The sequence below is a fragment of the Mauremys reevesii genome, linkage group 3 (genome assembly GCF_016161935.1).
Source record: "Mauremys reevesii isolate NIE-2019 linkage group 3, ASM1616193v1, whole genome shotgun sequence".
In the NCBI taxonomy this organism is placed as follows: Eukaryota; Metazoa; Chordata; order Testudines; family Geoemydidae; genus Mauremys; species Mauremys reevesii.
This window is the reverse complement of record NC_052625.1, coordinates 90,268,869-90,285,677: the sequence shown is the minus strand read 5'-3', so window position 1 is coordinate 90,285,677 and position 16,809 is coordinate 90,268,869. Positions and strand designations below refer to the sequence as shown.

Sequence of the window (16,809 nt, the reverse complement as noted above, 5' to 3'; positions counted from 1 at the left end):
TTTCAGAAATGGCCACAACACTTATGCTACCATTCTTTGTTTCACTACCAGGTTCATCATTATGTCATCACCCTGGGCAGTGGTAACAAAGATAAATTTAAGTTTAGTTTTGCCTTTTTATAAAAATTGTCAGTTTCAACTTGGGGCTGTAAAACAGGAGTCCTCACCAAAACTACATATAAATTGTTGACAAACATTTTCTATGTCAACCAATACATGTATTTATCCATGAAAGTCATTTTTATGTAGTCAATGCATTCTTAGGCCTCACTCCAGCAAGACAGTTAAGTATGTGCTTATCTTTAAACACCAGGGTAGTCCCCACTTAAGTCAAGAGCTGTGCTGGATCTGGGCTTTAGACTGTTATGTTTTCTGAGTCTTATTTACTTCTTTAAAGTATGCAGCTGTAGCAGGGTCAAAGTTAACACAGACAGAAATAATAGCTGAAACTAACCATAAAATGCCACAAGTCTAGTCTGTGTTTCAGCCACATCTCTGAACCTGTGGGGGTGCCAGATCACTACAAATAAAGAGGAGATAATCTTGCAAAGGACAGATCTTTCATTCATAAAGAGTTCTTATCTTGGTTTAAAAAACAAAGAAGCTGAAGTCAAACAATGAGCTGGGAAGCAGTTCAATACAATGTATTTGTACTAACAAACATCAAGGTCCAGATTCCAAAGTACAGGACACTAGCATAAATCCTGAACAACTGCATTGACTTACACATAATTATTCTAGATTTACAATGGCATAAATAAGATCAGAATGTGGCCCAACAAGACCATTATGCATTGATGTAGTATATTGCTTTATATTTTTTTTTCCGTAAGAAGACTCATTTGCTTTTATTTATAACATTTTACTCATGGAATAGTTTCATTAATCCATCTCATTAATCCTTTTGTGTTTGTGTTAACCATAATTACATTGCAATCGTTTTCTACTTGGCTAAAAGAGTAATTAAAACAAGACTGAAACGTTCTATAATATACAGGGTTTGCACCTGAAAGAATTTTTAATTAAAATATTTTTGAAGGTGCTGAGATATTACAGCAAGAATGTTTAAACTAAAATAGGAATTAAAAGAAGCAATGATCAAAACAATGCTGATGGGAGGGCTAAGGCCCTGAACAAGACTTTTTTCAGGGTTCTTTGGCAGCTGTAAAGTGGCCTGGGCAATCTCTTTCAACCAGCCTACAAGATAGAGCTATTTAATGCAAACTGTAGACCTGAAGGCAAAATAAATTATTAGAACTGCTGTTCAAACGTTTCAGAGAGCTAGGAAGAAAGGTCATCGTAAGCAGTGGTACTTTAGCAATATCTGAAGAAAGTGATGAATATCAGAGATGAAAGAATCCCACCTAACATAAATGAGTCTTGTTTGTGGTTGGGCACTAACGCCATTTCATTACAACATTTTGGTCATACATTTTGTTAAATCATTTTAAATTGTTCTCTTACTGTGTCTGTTGCTGCTTTTGTTCTCTTTTTTTTCTTTTTCCATTCTTTAAAGAAGTAAATAAGACTCAGAAAACATAACAGTCTAAAGCTCTTTTCCTTTCCCTCTATTTTATGTCTGCCTCTATTCCTCCATCTTTCAAAAGTCTGCCATTTCCTTTTTCTTTTCCTCTACCTTCACCCCCTCACTGCTCAGCATTCTTCCTCTCTTCCTTATATTGCATTTTCTCTCTTCTTCCTCTGATCTCTCTGTTTCTTCCCATGCCTCTCACTTACTTTCTCTCTCACTTTCACATCTCGGTCTCCATCCTCTCTCTACTTCCCACCACCTCTCTCGCTTCAAATCCACTTTCCTCCTATGTCTGAGCACCAGTCATCTCTCCTGCTCTCTCTGCAGGGCCAAATCTACTCCCTCATCTAAATCTTACTTTTCTGCTCCCCTTTCTTCTTCCAGTTCCTTCTTCCCCACCGCCCCACTTCTCTTCTCTCTCCTCCTCCAACAGCCTGCCTAATCAAAGAGAGCAGCCTCTCTGACAGAAACCTTTAGTTGGCAATAGAGTTTGACTTTATTGTGAAAGTTACTGGTGACCCCCCTTAACAACTAGCAGGAAGCCAGTAGGGGGAAGCAGAAGCCTCACGTACACAGTAACCTGAACTTCTGAACTGTCTTTTCTCCTCGGCCTTGAAGCAGAAGAAACTAGCTCCAAACCAGTTTTCACTGTCCAGATAGCAGAAGTACGGGGTCTGGCAACCACCAATCAGGTATGAACACGGCAAGGGTCTTTGTCTAAATGTGTATAAAGGATCTGTGAAATTGGTGTAAGACAGAGTCTTCTGTATCTTATTACAGGGCTCTCCTTTCTTCTGCAGAATAAAGCAATCTTTTCCTTATCCCTGTCAGGCTGTTATTGGTTCTCAGCTAGATGGACCCAATATTTCGGTAACATTATGATGATTGTGACTTTACTGCAGCATGGAGCAGAAAAAACAGCTCAGCAGCAAGAAGAAAAAAACCCAGCACATAACCCCTCTAACCCTATGTTGCTGAAGAGGTTTCTCAGACTTGGATATGTGAGGATTCCCCAAGGGGTCTGGGGAACACTCTCTATGATCCTGAGAATCCAAGGCTCATCATAGTGCAGATGAGAAATCTGAGAATGTAGCTGGTGACTGACCATGCTGTGAGAAACTCGGCCATCTTTCAGATCGTTCCTGCTCTTTATTGAATGTAGAATTAGAGGGAGTGAAACTATATGGCTCCTACATCCACTTCTTGACTTCTCCTTTCAATAAGGATCAGGAAAGGTCAGAGCTGGGGTGGGGGCACCTTAACTCCTCACAACTCAGGCAGCCAGCAGCTATTTTTAGAGGCTCCCTACCGGCACTAACCTAGGTCATGGAGCCTCAAGATCACCAGGGAGGCATCAAAGGAGGCCTAGCCAGAGACCCCCTGATCTAATCAGTCTTTTTCTATATTATATAGGGCTCTAGGAAATAACTGGAAAAATATCAAAAAGAACAAAAATTACTGGATGAATCAGTTTCAACTTAGAGAAATGCTTTCAGGTTGCTGGTTTTTTAAGTTCCACTGAGAAGGGCATCTTTTAAAAGGCCACGTAAAAATACTGCAGGACCAGATTAATGACTTTCGGAGCACTGCAATTTTCCCTAAGACTATTGTTGACATGAAATAAGTAGGAAGTAAATTAACAAGGCTATTTAGTTAAATGTTATAAAAGGCAAGAACTTAACAAAGAATGCATGTATAAATCTATCGAACTCCATAGTGGTATGCATTGTAACGTCTGCAGCCTCCTGAGACACTTCCTTTGTACCTGCTGGAAAAAAAACTTTAGAAGAAGAGAAAATAATCCTGCAAATAAAAAAATTATACAAGTAACACCTGACATCAAAATTTCTTAACACTCAATTTGCCATGTTTCAAATTCCAGCAGAGATGTCTCAGCCCTTCAAGCTTTGGAAGTAAATTCAGTTCCACATAGTTTGCTGTGTGGGGGTCTTCCCAATGAGACCTTAAAAACCAATGACCCGATGTTCAGAGGTGCTGAGGACCGGTAGCTCCCAAAGACTTCATTGAGATCTGAACTGCTCGGCCCAGATCTGTCTGCTCAATGGGAACAGTACAGATAGCACTACACATTCTACAAAACATTACTATTACTGTTCTGTACCTCCCCTGAATCAGGTGCATTTCAGTGATGGGTGAAGCCATCCCTGCCACCGACTCTCTGCACAAGTCACTTTACCTCTCTGTATCTCAGTTTAACCACCTGTAAATTAAGAATATGGGATAATTACATCTTCTTTAAAGGGCTATTGTGAGACTTTAAGTGATCAGAGTTCAACACTCAGCATTGGCTTTTGGAAATTCCACTGTCAATAGCTGGAAAACTGCTTGAGAACTTCCAGTTAAAAGTGCTGTAAAAGTGCTAAGTATTAGGGGTGTAATTTGTAAAATAGTTCGCAAAACTTTCTCCAAACCAAAGACATTTACATGTATTTTCTTCCTTTTTCCTACTGGGCACAGCATGATTTTAAAATACAATAATAAAAAAAAATCCACCACTCCAATTCCTTCCTGGGACCATGAAGCCAGTGGACTTTTATGGTGGAGACTCTGCTAGCTAAGAACAGGCATAGCCACCTTCTTCTACCATTCCTGTGTTAGGGTCACAAATGGGGGAAAGGGGTTGTGGCTGAAGCAGTATAGAGTTCACTGGCTGCCTAAACAATGCCAGGACCAGGGTGCTGGAAAATCTACCATAAAACTAGAGTTGCAGTTGGCTTCTTTGTGTTTCTCTTCCCCCCAGCTGCATCCGGTAGATATTTGGCACAAGTGAGAAACCGAGCCATTAGATATGATGTCATTCTGGGAAGCAAAGCCCTAAGTGCGAGATTCTTTCGCAAAGGGGATTTTTTTTTGCAAAGGCATTAAAACTTGTTCCTTTAGTAAACGTCCATAACTAGCACAGATAGTGTGCATATTCAAGAATAACAGGCTTCATTTCAAGACCGTATTCAGTTCTTTGCTGCTATATAAAATTAACACGCTATAAAAAATAGGTACAGCATTGTTTAATTTTTTATTAAAAATACTGTTTTCTGTGTACAGATATATACAGAGGTCAAAGTAAGCCGGTATGGTCCGGTACGGCGTACCGGCAAGAGCTAGTACACCGTGCCGGACCGCATCGGCTTCTGCGGCGGGGATTTAAAGGGCTTGGGTCAGGGGGACCCAGAGGGAGACCCAGCAGGGAGCCCAGATGACCCCTTTAAATCCCGCCCGCAGCTCCAGCAGCCGGGCTGGGGCTGGCATTTAAAGGGCTCCTCCAAGCTCCCTGCTGTGGCGGGAATCCCAGAGGAGCCCTTTAAATTCCAGCAGCGGTCGGGCCAGGCGGCAGGGAACTTGAAGGGGCCCTTAAATCCCGCCCGTAGCTTTGGCGGGCGGGCTGGGGCCAGCATTTAAAGGGCCCGGAGCTTCACGATGGCTGGAGCCTCGGGCCCTTTATTTCGCCCTGGGGGCTACCAGCCACCTCTGCAGCTGGGAGCCCCCTGGATGATTTAAAGGCCCTGGGACTCCCAGCCACAGCTGGTGCTCCAGGGCCTTTAAATCTTGAGGCCCCACCTCTTCTGGTTGAGGCCACACACCTCCAGGACTCCGGCCGTACCGATAAGTCCTGTGAGTTACTTTCACCCCTGGGTATATACAACATTTGTCCTTGTAACTGGAGGTTCAACCCTGCAAACTCTTACTCACACAAGTAATTCTGTGGCAATCAATGCAGGATTGGACCCTGTATACATGCACATCATTCCTGAGCACATGTTAACTGTGGAGGAAGGAACAAATGTCTCAATGTTAAAAATGATCCATAAAGCTAAAAGCATAGTTCAGAAATCCTGATATTCAGGAACAAGTTATAACCCTTCCAATAGAGGGGAAAAAAACAGTTTTCTTAAACTATTCTGGCTCAACTAACAACATAAATTATTTTGTAGGTTTTTCAGTAAAATATCCTGGTTTCAATTTTATTTATTTATTTTTTCATTTGTGTGTGTATATTCAGGCTAATACTCTTTAAATGACTTCAGAAATGTATAAACACTATAATTTTCCAAATTCATTAATAAACAATTCAGTACAGCAAAATGACTGATAATGCCTAAAAATGTTTCAGTAAAAATCCTAATGAAATTTGAACATGATTAAAAATCGTCCTTCTCATTTTCTTTTCAATCTTGTTAAAATGTAAATAGCTGTTTATTCTCGCCCCCTAATTAATTCCATGGTGCCAGGATTAAGCCTTCTGAAGTAGAACTTAATAACAGAAAAAGGGAAGCTGCCAATACTAACATACGAAGATGGCCTTGAACCAAAATTCACATTTTAAATATTGCTGAATGTGGGGTGTTTGATTCAAAGCCTTCCAAATTTCTGGGTGTTCAGATTCAAACCATTATTCACGAGTATTAGCTGTGAAATGAGAATAAAATTTGGATCTGCATCTGACAACTTGGAACTGAGCTTCTCTTACCAAACAAACTATTGTTTCCAAATCTACCTGCATCAATCTGTTCAGATCAATAAAGGGTTACAAATGTAGGCCCTTTTTCTGCAAACACTTATTTGCTTGCTTAACCTCAAGCATGTGAGAGTAGTCCCTCCCAAATCTCACTTTTGCTTACGGGCACAACGTCCAGTCACAATCTGGACCTAAATGTGTGTCCATAGAACAAGAGATGGACAAAAAGTCACGTTTTTCTGTTGCTGAAAACAAGCACTTATATGATATATAAAGTAGAGTGGTGGAATGGCTAAAGTTGACAAGGTCACAGAAACACATCATAAGTGGCACTAATTGGAACCCTTGTTGGCAATCTTATCATAGAAGCCAGTAGGCTATGCAGACTGAATATCCCCAAAGGATACCTCTGTATTCAGGTCAAGTTTGAAACAGAGTGGCTGGGCAGTTTGGGAGAACTTTCACATCAAGTAATTGTTCAGTGGATACACCAAGTACTTTCCAGGATGCCAATCTTGCATCTTTTTCAGGTACATTTTCTTAAGTAATGGGTAAAGATGGCAAAGTCAGATGCTACCATGGTTGCTCACCCACAAACTTGGAAAAAAATCAACAGCTGTGCAACAGTATCAAATTTTACTGAAAACATCTTTAACAGTTCCTGATCACAGCTCATGCCTATGTTACCCTTTTCTCCATATTCTTTCCTCTTTTTTACTTGCATGGCTATCCCACCGCACCAATCCACTCACTACTATTGTGTGAGGCCAAGCTAGTAAATACTCATTTTAAGTTACATAAAACAAGTAAATTGAAGACATTTTAATGCAACACTGATTTTTTTTAAATCAACCTCCAAACACATAAGCAGTCATGTCATTCATGAAAAGGATGAATTTTCCAATAACTGTAGAGAAAGTATGGAACATGGAAATTCTTTTCAAGTCCCTTTTAAAATGATATGTAGACAAACGCAAGCTGGGCTAAACGATTAGAGCTTCTTTATTTCTATGCATTCTAACTGCATCACCACTTTCTCTCCCTTTCCCTCACACACACAGTATGTAACTTGGAGATGTCCAGCACTAGCTAAACCAATCCGGGTCTATGATTTTGAAGGCTAGATGATGTGTTACAAGCTAAACTTTACACTGACAGTGGCAGACACTAAAAAAGGTTGTAAAACATTGGACTATAATTTTCATATACACCTCTACCTCAATATAACGCTGTCCTTGGGAGCCAAAAAATCTTACCGCGTTATAGGTGAAACCGTGTTATATTGAACTTGCTTTGATTCACCCGAGTGCGCAGCCCCACCCCCCCGGAGCGCTGCTTTACCGCATTATTCCAAATTCGTGTTATATCGGGTGGCGTTATATCGAGGTAGCGGTGTACAAGGATAAGACAAGTTAAATTGTTCTGATTTGGGGTTAGTTTTCACCACTGATCCCATTAGTCATCACTTCGGCACAGTTCTACAAAGAAGCAACTTATACATTACAGTTTGTAAAAACAGATTCAGCCATTTGCATATTTCATTTGGATTTTTGCACGTCTTAATTTCTGGTCAAACAATAGTACATTCGGATATTATTCCCTTATGCTGTCAATTCATTTCTGCATTATTCCAACTACATCCCAGTGTTCAGAAGACTACACTGTTGGTTTTTAGTATTTACTTGGGCTAAATTAAAATCCTTTAGTTGTAGCTATGGAATTTTTTAACATATATTTTTGAGTGAATTTAAGGTGGTGTGGCAGCATCCGAAACTAAAGTAACCGCACAATGCTAAAAACCTCACAAATTAATGTCCAACATCTAACCTCTCTTCTGTAAGCAACATAATCAAGAAGCTATCAAGAAAACAGTTTCCAGCACCACCTATCAAATGCCAGCATTCTGGATGTCTCTGTTAGTCAGTCATCTGGGCAGAGTACAATGCAGACAGCACCACTTGCTCTGGTGGATTAACTTCTCCAGCCCATAATCATAGAAACATAGGACTGGAAGTGACCTCTAGAGGCCAGCGGGGCCTGATTTCACAGGCATGCTCAGAGCACACTTAAGACCTGATAGGTGTCACAAAGGACAGCCAGGGCAAACATGTTTGTGGGAGGGTCCGTTTGTTCATCTGTGTTAGGGCACTCACCTGTGATGTGGGAGACCCAAATTCAAATGCCTGCTCTGCACATTCCAGGTGAGTGCCGTAACCACTGGGCTAATAGATATTCTGGGGGGGGTCCCTCTCTTGGGTTTTTCTATAGGTCTGGGTTTTGACTACCTAAACAGTTTATCTGGCTCATGCACCTAACTCCAGGTTCACAGCTGAGTATCTCAAGTGGAGGGAGGTGGCTACTTCTGGCCCATCAGTCAAGTGCTTAGGACCCAGATCAATAAGAGTTTGACTCCAAATACCTCTGAGGATCTGGGCCTATGCCTTCCCCTTTCCTCTGCATTTTACTCACAGCTAGCTTAGGCAGCTCTCTGCTCAGCTTGCTGGTAACAGCACAGGAGTCTATCTCCCCATTGCATATATATTTAAGGTGGGCAAAGTGAAAACAAGGCAGAGAATGAGAAAACAAGGAAGGGTCAAATGAACAAGGGCTTCATTAACTCTCCCACTGCTCCCTAAGACACAGCTTGCCCAACCTTTCACTGACACCAGCAGCAATACAGAAGTAATGGTTTTTAAGCATGAACTGTTCTTGAGCTGTGTCTCCAATTCATTAGACACACATATGCCTCATTACAAAAATCAGGCATTAGTTTCCTGTTATTCCATCTTTTTTTTATTCCATTGCCATAAAGCAAGTGGCAGTGTTCACTGAGCTTTTATAGCAGTAGCTCTGTTTTTGGGGAATTGAAACAGTTCTCTAGAGTGTTTCTATTGTTCTGTTGCGTGAGAACATGAAGTAACTAATCAGAGAGGATGCTGAGGTAACAGCTTTTTAAGAATCACAAGCAGCAACCTCAAAAGAATAAGTTGAGCAAACTCTGTTGAGGTGCTTCTTCTATTATAGATTTGTCATTTATTTAAAAACTCATCCTGCTATATACTGAGAAAATCTGTTCCTGTATTTTACTGATAATTTACAGTGTGAGATAATTGAGTGAGTTCAGTGATTTTTTATTTTTTGCGCACCTTAGAATATAAGTTAAGAGTACATTATCAGTAACTTTTAAGGGTAAAATACATTACAGAATGTTACAGTTATACCAAAACCATGTTTTACAAATCCAGGAACTTCAGAGCTAAGGTTACACTTTAAGATGTTTAGATTTCTTTTATGGTCTGGAAATGTACATTTAAGGCACTTAAAAAGCATTAACAATCCAATTATGGTTAAGGCATTTTGGTGTTTAAGATCCCAGATTACACAATTAAGCTGATTTTTAAAACAAATAATTCAATATTTTTTTTTACTTTTTCCTCTTCGGTGTGTCTTCACTAAAAAAGAGGTTACTCTTAACTCCAGTTAAGTAAATGCAAGGTAAAAACCCAATGATGACAAGATAGTTTGAAGTTTTCACAAGAGTTAACAGGTCCACATAAATCATAGCTTCACTTCCCCTCAAAATCTTTACCTTGACATGCTAAGACATGAAAACTACAACTACCTTGGGGTTTTTTTCTAGGATTTACCTCATGTTAGCTTAAGTTAAAATACCTTTTTTTACAGTGAAGACAAGACCAACGTGTCACCTCAGCAATTCAGTCACACCACTGCCACCATCAAGTCTTCTCTGCCAACTTTTGAGGGTTTACGGATGCAGAAGTACACGTGCAAAACAACAATCATATCCATTTATCCATCAAGTTGTGTAAATTAATTTTGCTATTTTTGCCTCAGTCACTCATCTATTCCATCCGTTTTCATAACTCATAATAAATACATGGATATCGCTGATTCTGAGGCCCTGAGGCTTAGGATCTTCTGACAATGAGCACTGCTACCGATGTTAAAAGTGTGTAGAGTGCATAGACAATCACTTAACATGCTCTCAAGTGTCCTTTTTCCAATGTTTGTTTGAGGATCTCTCATCATCCCCACTGGAATGGCTTCTAGTAATGAGAACAATCTTTAAGGATGCAAGAAGGTTTAAGCAGCAAAGAATCCTGTGGCACCTTATAGTCTAACAGACGTTTTGCAGCATAAAAATATGGAACGCTTCACGAATTTGCGTGTCATCCTTGCGCAGGGGCCATGCTAATCTTAGTATATGTGCTGCCGAAGTAGATTAGCATGGCCCCTGCGCAAGGATGACGCGCAAATTCGTGAAGCGTTCCATATTTTTATGCTGCAAAACGTCTGTTAGTCTATAAGGTGCCACAGTATTCTTTGCTGCTTTTACAAAACCAGACTAACATGGCTACCCCTCTGATACTTGACAAGGTTTAAATTATAGCTCCAGTTTGCACACACTCATATTTTTCCCAAATGTTTATGTTTTAGTAGAAATTTCCCATGCCACTGTAGAAAAATATCTAACTACCCTTAAAAACTAGTTATAATCTTATTAATAAAAATTACTTCTGAGCATACTCAGTAGCATGCTATGATTTTAGCAGAGCTTAATGAAGTTCTGCTCCCCACATTCCCTTGTTACATGCATGCACATTTTGTGTGCCATCTGTGAAGGTTACAGGAGAGGCCTGTAATATTTAATTATGTCCATCTGTTTGACTGTTATCATGTTGTTTGCTATGATTATGAGGGGTTAATTCCAGCAGGAACTGCATGTAGAAAGGAAAACGGACAATTGCTTCTGATAGTCCTATTCATCAATTCTTAATGGACAAAGCAAGTATTCACCAAGAAGTTTTACTTTTGACCATGCTGAGTTCTAACTCCCCAGCTTGGCCCGGGGAGGGAGAAATCCAGCTAGGAGACTGGAATAAAGAACTTGAGCATCTAAAGCACAGAGAGAGAGACTGCTGAGAAGTCAACTGAGCCCCAGTCCCCAGATGTGGGGTGTCTGGGATAAGCTAGGCCTACTTAAGCTTTAGATAATAAAGAGATGGATACAGCCTGTTTGTTGTGTTAAAACCTTTTCTCTTATTCTGCTTTATTCCTACTGATGGGAATAAACAATATTTTGTTTTATAAAGGCTGTTTTGGGTCACTATTCACCTACTGGTTACAGCTCCCAAAAGGGATTCCCAGAACAAACCTTTTTCCTTTAGGAGCTTCTTGCAGACTCCAAACCATGCTGGAGTTGCTAAGCAATCACGGTTGGTACACACAGATGCTGGTCTAAGAGCAGGAAAATTTCAGGATTACACCCTAGGATGAGTGAAGGCAAGAGACCTAACTGCTGACCAGAGTGCACTCAGAGCCCACAGAGGGATACAAAGTACAGCTAGCCCAGTAACCGAGACACCAAGCCTCATAGACTCAGAGGCTGATGCAGGGACAGTTTGGATGAAGCAGACTGTGAAGTAACTCAATGAAACACACACAGCAACTTTCTCAGAAAAGTAAAAAAAAAAAAAATTATCAGGGAGGAGAAAACTGCATGATCTCAGGGAGACTGACATTTTAGCATACTCTGTAAATCCCATGCATACACTAAAAATAAACACAAATAAATAAAGTGAATTTCTACCTTTTCATGTTGCAAAGATACAGCCATCATCATGTTAATCAACATGCAGCTGTTCTGTTAACCCAGCCTTGCAGAAAAGGAGTCTCTCCACCTCAATACCAGCTGCAAAGGAGAGAAGGAGAAACTCATTCCTCTCCAAACCTCTTTCACCCTAGAGACTTTCAAAGTATAACTGTGACCATAATAAAGCCTTTATCTAAATATCAACATTAAAAAAACAAATAATAAAGGTGCAAAATAGGAAAAGGAATTAAAGAAATGTGCTAATGCAACATAAAGACTGCACAGTTAAAATCAAAATACCAGGAAATGCAAATATTGTTGGCAACCAACTGCAAGCCCCACTAGTCTGCACATGCCTGAAGCTGCCCAGACACAGTGCTGTGTATGGACAAGCCTAGCATTCAGAGAAAGGGAGTTAGCTACTACTCCGGAGCAAGGAGGTGCAGAAGAGAGAATCCATTTGCCTCTTTGCCAAAGGGGCCTTTCCATCCACAAGCAACCAGCTTCATAGGGGATGTTTCTATCCACTAGCTGTTCCTGAAACTGTTTTGTTACTGAAAGCATCCAGCAGGGAACAAAGCCCTCCCTCCCCAAAAACTACCAGCCACAAACTGAACCCAACAGGGAGAAACGGGGCCGTCAGACTCTACATCAGTAGGAGAGGATCATCTGCGAGTCTCACCTATTAGGTCTCCCTTGCTTCAGAAGCCGAGAGAAGGCCAGGATTTGAGCAACCTAGGGATCTGTTCCACTAGTAAGAGATCGCCTAGTGTTTCACCCTCACTCATAAGACTGAGATTTTAAAGGAGGCCGTTGTTTGGATTCCCAGAACAAACCTTTTTCCTTTAGGAGCTTCTTGCAGGCAGAGACCTCCCCAGTGCACAGCTAAGCCACAGCCAGACACATGCTCACTGAACTCCCCAACCCTGCAACACCTCACTCCCAGTGCCCCCCACTGTATGCTTAAAGGGACAGGTCCCATTTATCTGATATAATGTATATAGCTATTGACAAAAACACCACAACTAATATGCAAAATTATTACTAAATAGAAACAATATGAACTTGTTTCTAAAACATCTATTCCAGGGACCTCCCATTTGCAGCTGAATATCTTTACAGTGAATAATGAGGTGGGGATATTTCACCTAGCTAATTAGGAAAGGGCTCTGGGGTAAGGAAAATCCTGTTCAGTGGGTGTGTCAGCCAGGTGAGGGCACACTCGGGGTCAAAGGGGTGCACTGGCGCCATACCAGATACAAGCAACCATCTGGCCTGCAACGCCTATTTGATTATTTTATTGTTCAAAGTTACCGTTGTGCAGTCAGGCCTAGAGACCCAATACAAACTGAGCTGGCACCTGTGAACAAAATCTGGGATTGAATCCACTTGACTTTATATTCTGTGATGCATTTTGATCTAGTTGTTAGAGGAGATGTTTTATTTGAGGGATAATCTGATTATTGTTGTAGGGTTCATTTGTTCGTATATTTATCTGTTCCCTCAATTCCTCTGACTTTTTCTTTGACATTTACTCCTATCTTTACCCATTCCTTAATTTAATTCTATCCTTTTGGTTCTCAATTAATTTTAATATTCATTATACATCCACTATGACCACCAGGACATAAATTTATTCACCTGTCCACTAGGTACACAGAATCAAATTTAGCTCCAGCAACTAGCCAGTCATGGATTGACACTTATCATGAGCCCAAGGAGTTGAAAAAAATGCAAGGTCCATTAGTCCGAAGCTGGGACACAGAGTCCCTGGGAGGAGCAAATGCACTCCACCATCCATAGAAAGGGGCTACACACAAAATATTTTCCACATGGCATTTATCTGCTATTTCAGCCCCCTGGTTAAACCTGTAGCTAAATATTTTACTGGCTGATGTAAATTATATCCAGTAAAACATACAAAATATGCAATATGATCAAGTCAATATTGCTATTAGAAACTTAACTCTTGCTTTTCCTGTTTTTTTGCCCTTTTAACCACAATCACATTTTATTACATCCACGTTTGGCATTTAATAGACAATATTATAGCATGCCTGGCTCTATCAAACATGACCCAACTGGCAAAAATAAAGGAGGACTTGGGGGAGAGGGGGGCACTAAGATCCAGATGGTGCCTCCCACCTTCCCCTCCAGCTATGTGGCTTTGGGGGAAAATTGCAGAGAGGAGCCAGCCAGACACTCCATGGTTGCAGGTAGGAACAGAAGCAGTCAAAGCAGGGATCACTTTAGTCCTTTCAGTCAAAACTGTAAACAGTCTGAGTTCCTCTGCCATGTGCCAACTGGTAGTTTACTTCACCTCAGCATCAGACCATACCTGCCTCTCCTTACCCGGTTCTCCTCTACCCTGTCCCCCTCAACCCCCTTCCCTTCCTTTTTATTTTCCATTTAGCTGATCGCCTCCTAACTAAACCCACCTTCCAAAATGTTGTTAGAACTAACATGCCATTTGTCACCACTGCATTGTTCATTCTGAATGTGTCTCTCTCCTGTCTATTTAGATTGTAAGCTCTTCAGGGCATGGACCACATATTACTTTGTGTTTGTACAGTGCCCCATTCTTGATTGTCCCTTAACACTTCTTATCATAACAATCCTCCCTGTGAGCACCATCATATATAAATTGCACAAACCTGTTCCAATGAGGTAATCACCTGCAGGGGAAGGCAGGAGATGTTTGCACAGCCACCAGCCCTAGGAGTCTGACCATCAAGAGAAGCGCCTCAGTGTCAGAAACTCCCCAGAGAATGTGCATATTCTATAAATCCCCCAGCCTCCTAAACATGCCCTCTCTCCCAGCAGCATTACCCTTCATTACACTTCTGAGATGGAATTAGCAAAGCATAGGCCCAAGTGGAGTGGGGTTTTGAGGTGCTTTGTAATGGTGCAATCCCACTCTGGGCAGACTTTCCACCATCAGAGAAATCTCATGACTGAATCTGACCCAGGGCCTTCAGTTTTAATGCTCATGGTATTTCACAATAAAACTCCCAACTGAATTGAGGAATGGCTTATTGAACAATTCTGAATATGATGCAATTCACCAAGATATTTTCTCTGCAGATTATTTGCCGTAAAGCATTGTCTCATTTAAATTCAAAAGGGGATAAGGAAAGCATCCTTCCAATTTATTGGATCTGTCTCAAAGAACACAATGGCAAGTAGCTCCCAGTGGTTTTTAACCTGTGGTCTGAGGATCCCTGGGGTCCGCCAACTATGTCGAAGGGGTCCACAGACAGTTTTCGTTAACATAGAACAGTGATTTTCATCCTGTGGTCTGTGAACTCCCAGACTATGTCTAAAATTTCCAAAGGGGGAACCCCACCTTCATTCAACATTTTTTAGGGGTCTGCAAATGAAAAAAGGTTGAAAACTACTGTTGTAACCAAACTTGTATTCCATCTGTTATTCTCCACAAACCTTCACTTTTCAGGGTCAGACCTAAACAAAAGTACCAACCAGAAGCATCTTCTAATGAGTAAGCATTTGAGCTCATTCAGTGAAAGTCTCTTTTGAAGATAGAATGTCCGAGTTTAATCTTAAGATTCTGCACGCATACCTTCAGGTGCCTTCTGTAGGTAAAGGTCATCAAGGCTAGATAAAGAGAGAGAGTCACTAATGATGAATTAGTCCTTAATACCTTTGATTTCAACATGTTATTTTGAATTCAAGTATGTGATATATTTCTCGTATCTTCAAGAAGTACAACAAAACTCTTCTTCTTCCTGGCATTAAATCATGCTTTGAAAGGCCAAGAGCCACCTTCCTTCTCCTTCCTAGTCCAATGTTTCAGCAATGTAACAAAATCCAAAGAAACATATTATGACAGGTAATCATTTGCAAACACACAACTCTTTCAACATCTGCCATGTTCGGCTTCATTTTATAGCATCTGTCTTGGCAATATAAATTGTGCTTGACTTCAGAGGTGCTCTGTTCAGTACAGTGAAGAAAAACAATCATGACAACTGAAAAATAAAGCACAGTATGGGGGGGAGCTGGAAATGTAAAAGCTGTTTGCTTTTTCCTAGCTTTCTTCTAAAAGAGGAACAGGGTTATGTTAGTTTTCTTGTCTTCTTTAAAGAGCAAAGCATTGCCACTGGAAGAAAAGTGACAACAATCACATTTTCCTGAGAGGTGCCAAACAAACTGAAGCCTTTCAAAAAAAAAATCCCCTTAAACAGCTGGACAAAAAGAAAGCAATTTAGTTCAGCACACGCAGATGAATTATGTCACTAGAAATTTCCTGCTACAAGAGGTTTGTTCTTTTTCTAAAAAACAAGAGGCTACATTGCATGCAACCCAAAAAAGCAGCAACTGAAAAATAGGCACTCAAGACTGAATTAATGGGGGGAAGACACCACATGTGGCATTACTACATCATCCCCATACATTTTATAATTAATTGCTTTGCCTTAGTTTCCTTTTATATACACCTTCATGTTATGCTCCAAAATGTATAACTGTAAAAATTCACTCTGGACAGAAGCTTGACAACTTAATACTCAAGGTGCTCTGGAATTTTTGTTGTTATTTTAAGATAAAAAGAGGTCATATTTTAAATCTAATTACAGCTTACACAGGAATGTAAAAACACTGAAATGTACTGTCATTATTTCCAGTGGGTTTGGGGGCATTTGTTGCATTTGTTTATCCAAATGGCTTTGTCGGGGGGGAGGGAAGAGGGGGAACTATAACACTAGATATGGTTCCCTACCTTGCAGTGGATAGCACACGGGCAGATGGCTTCAGGAAAACGGGGGGAGGGCGGGCTCTGCTCAAGCACATTAGTCCGTATCTCTACACTATAAACTGCAGGATCGAGATCTCTATAAGCAATCAATCCTTAATGATAAATTTAACTGAATTTCTTTAGGTAGGGATGGGTAAATGGTTCAGTTAAAACAGGGGTAGGCAACCTGCGGCACGCGAGCTGATTTTCAGTGGCATTCACACTGCCCAGGTCCTGGCCACCGGTCCGGGGGGGCTCTGCATTTTGATTTAATTTTAAGTGAAGCTTCTTAAACATTTTAAAAACCTTATTTACTTTACAGACAACAATAGTTTAGTTATATATTATAGACTTATAGAAAGAGACCTTCTAAAAACATTAAAATGTATTACTGGCACGCGAAACCTTAAATTAGAGTGAATAAATGAAGACTCAAC

General features: G+C 40.6%; 1 protein-coding gene and 2 pseudogenes across 5 annotated transcripts in view; 1 reads left to right on the top strand and 2 right to left on the bottom strand.

Annotated features, from left to right (window-relative positions):
- The window catches only part of PRKN (parkin RBR E3 ubiquitin protein ligase), a 1,176,340-nt gene that overhangs the window by 628,412 nt on the left and 531,119 nt on the right, over positions 1-16,809 (bottom strand). The gene's annotated exons all lie outside the window — the stretch shown is intronic.
- Positions 10,165-10,226, bottom strand: LOC120402467 (annotated as a pseudogene).
- Positions 10,215-10,305, top strand: LOC120402469 (annotated as a pseudogene).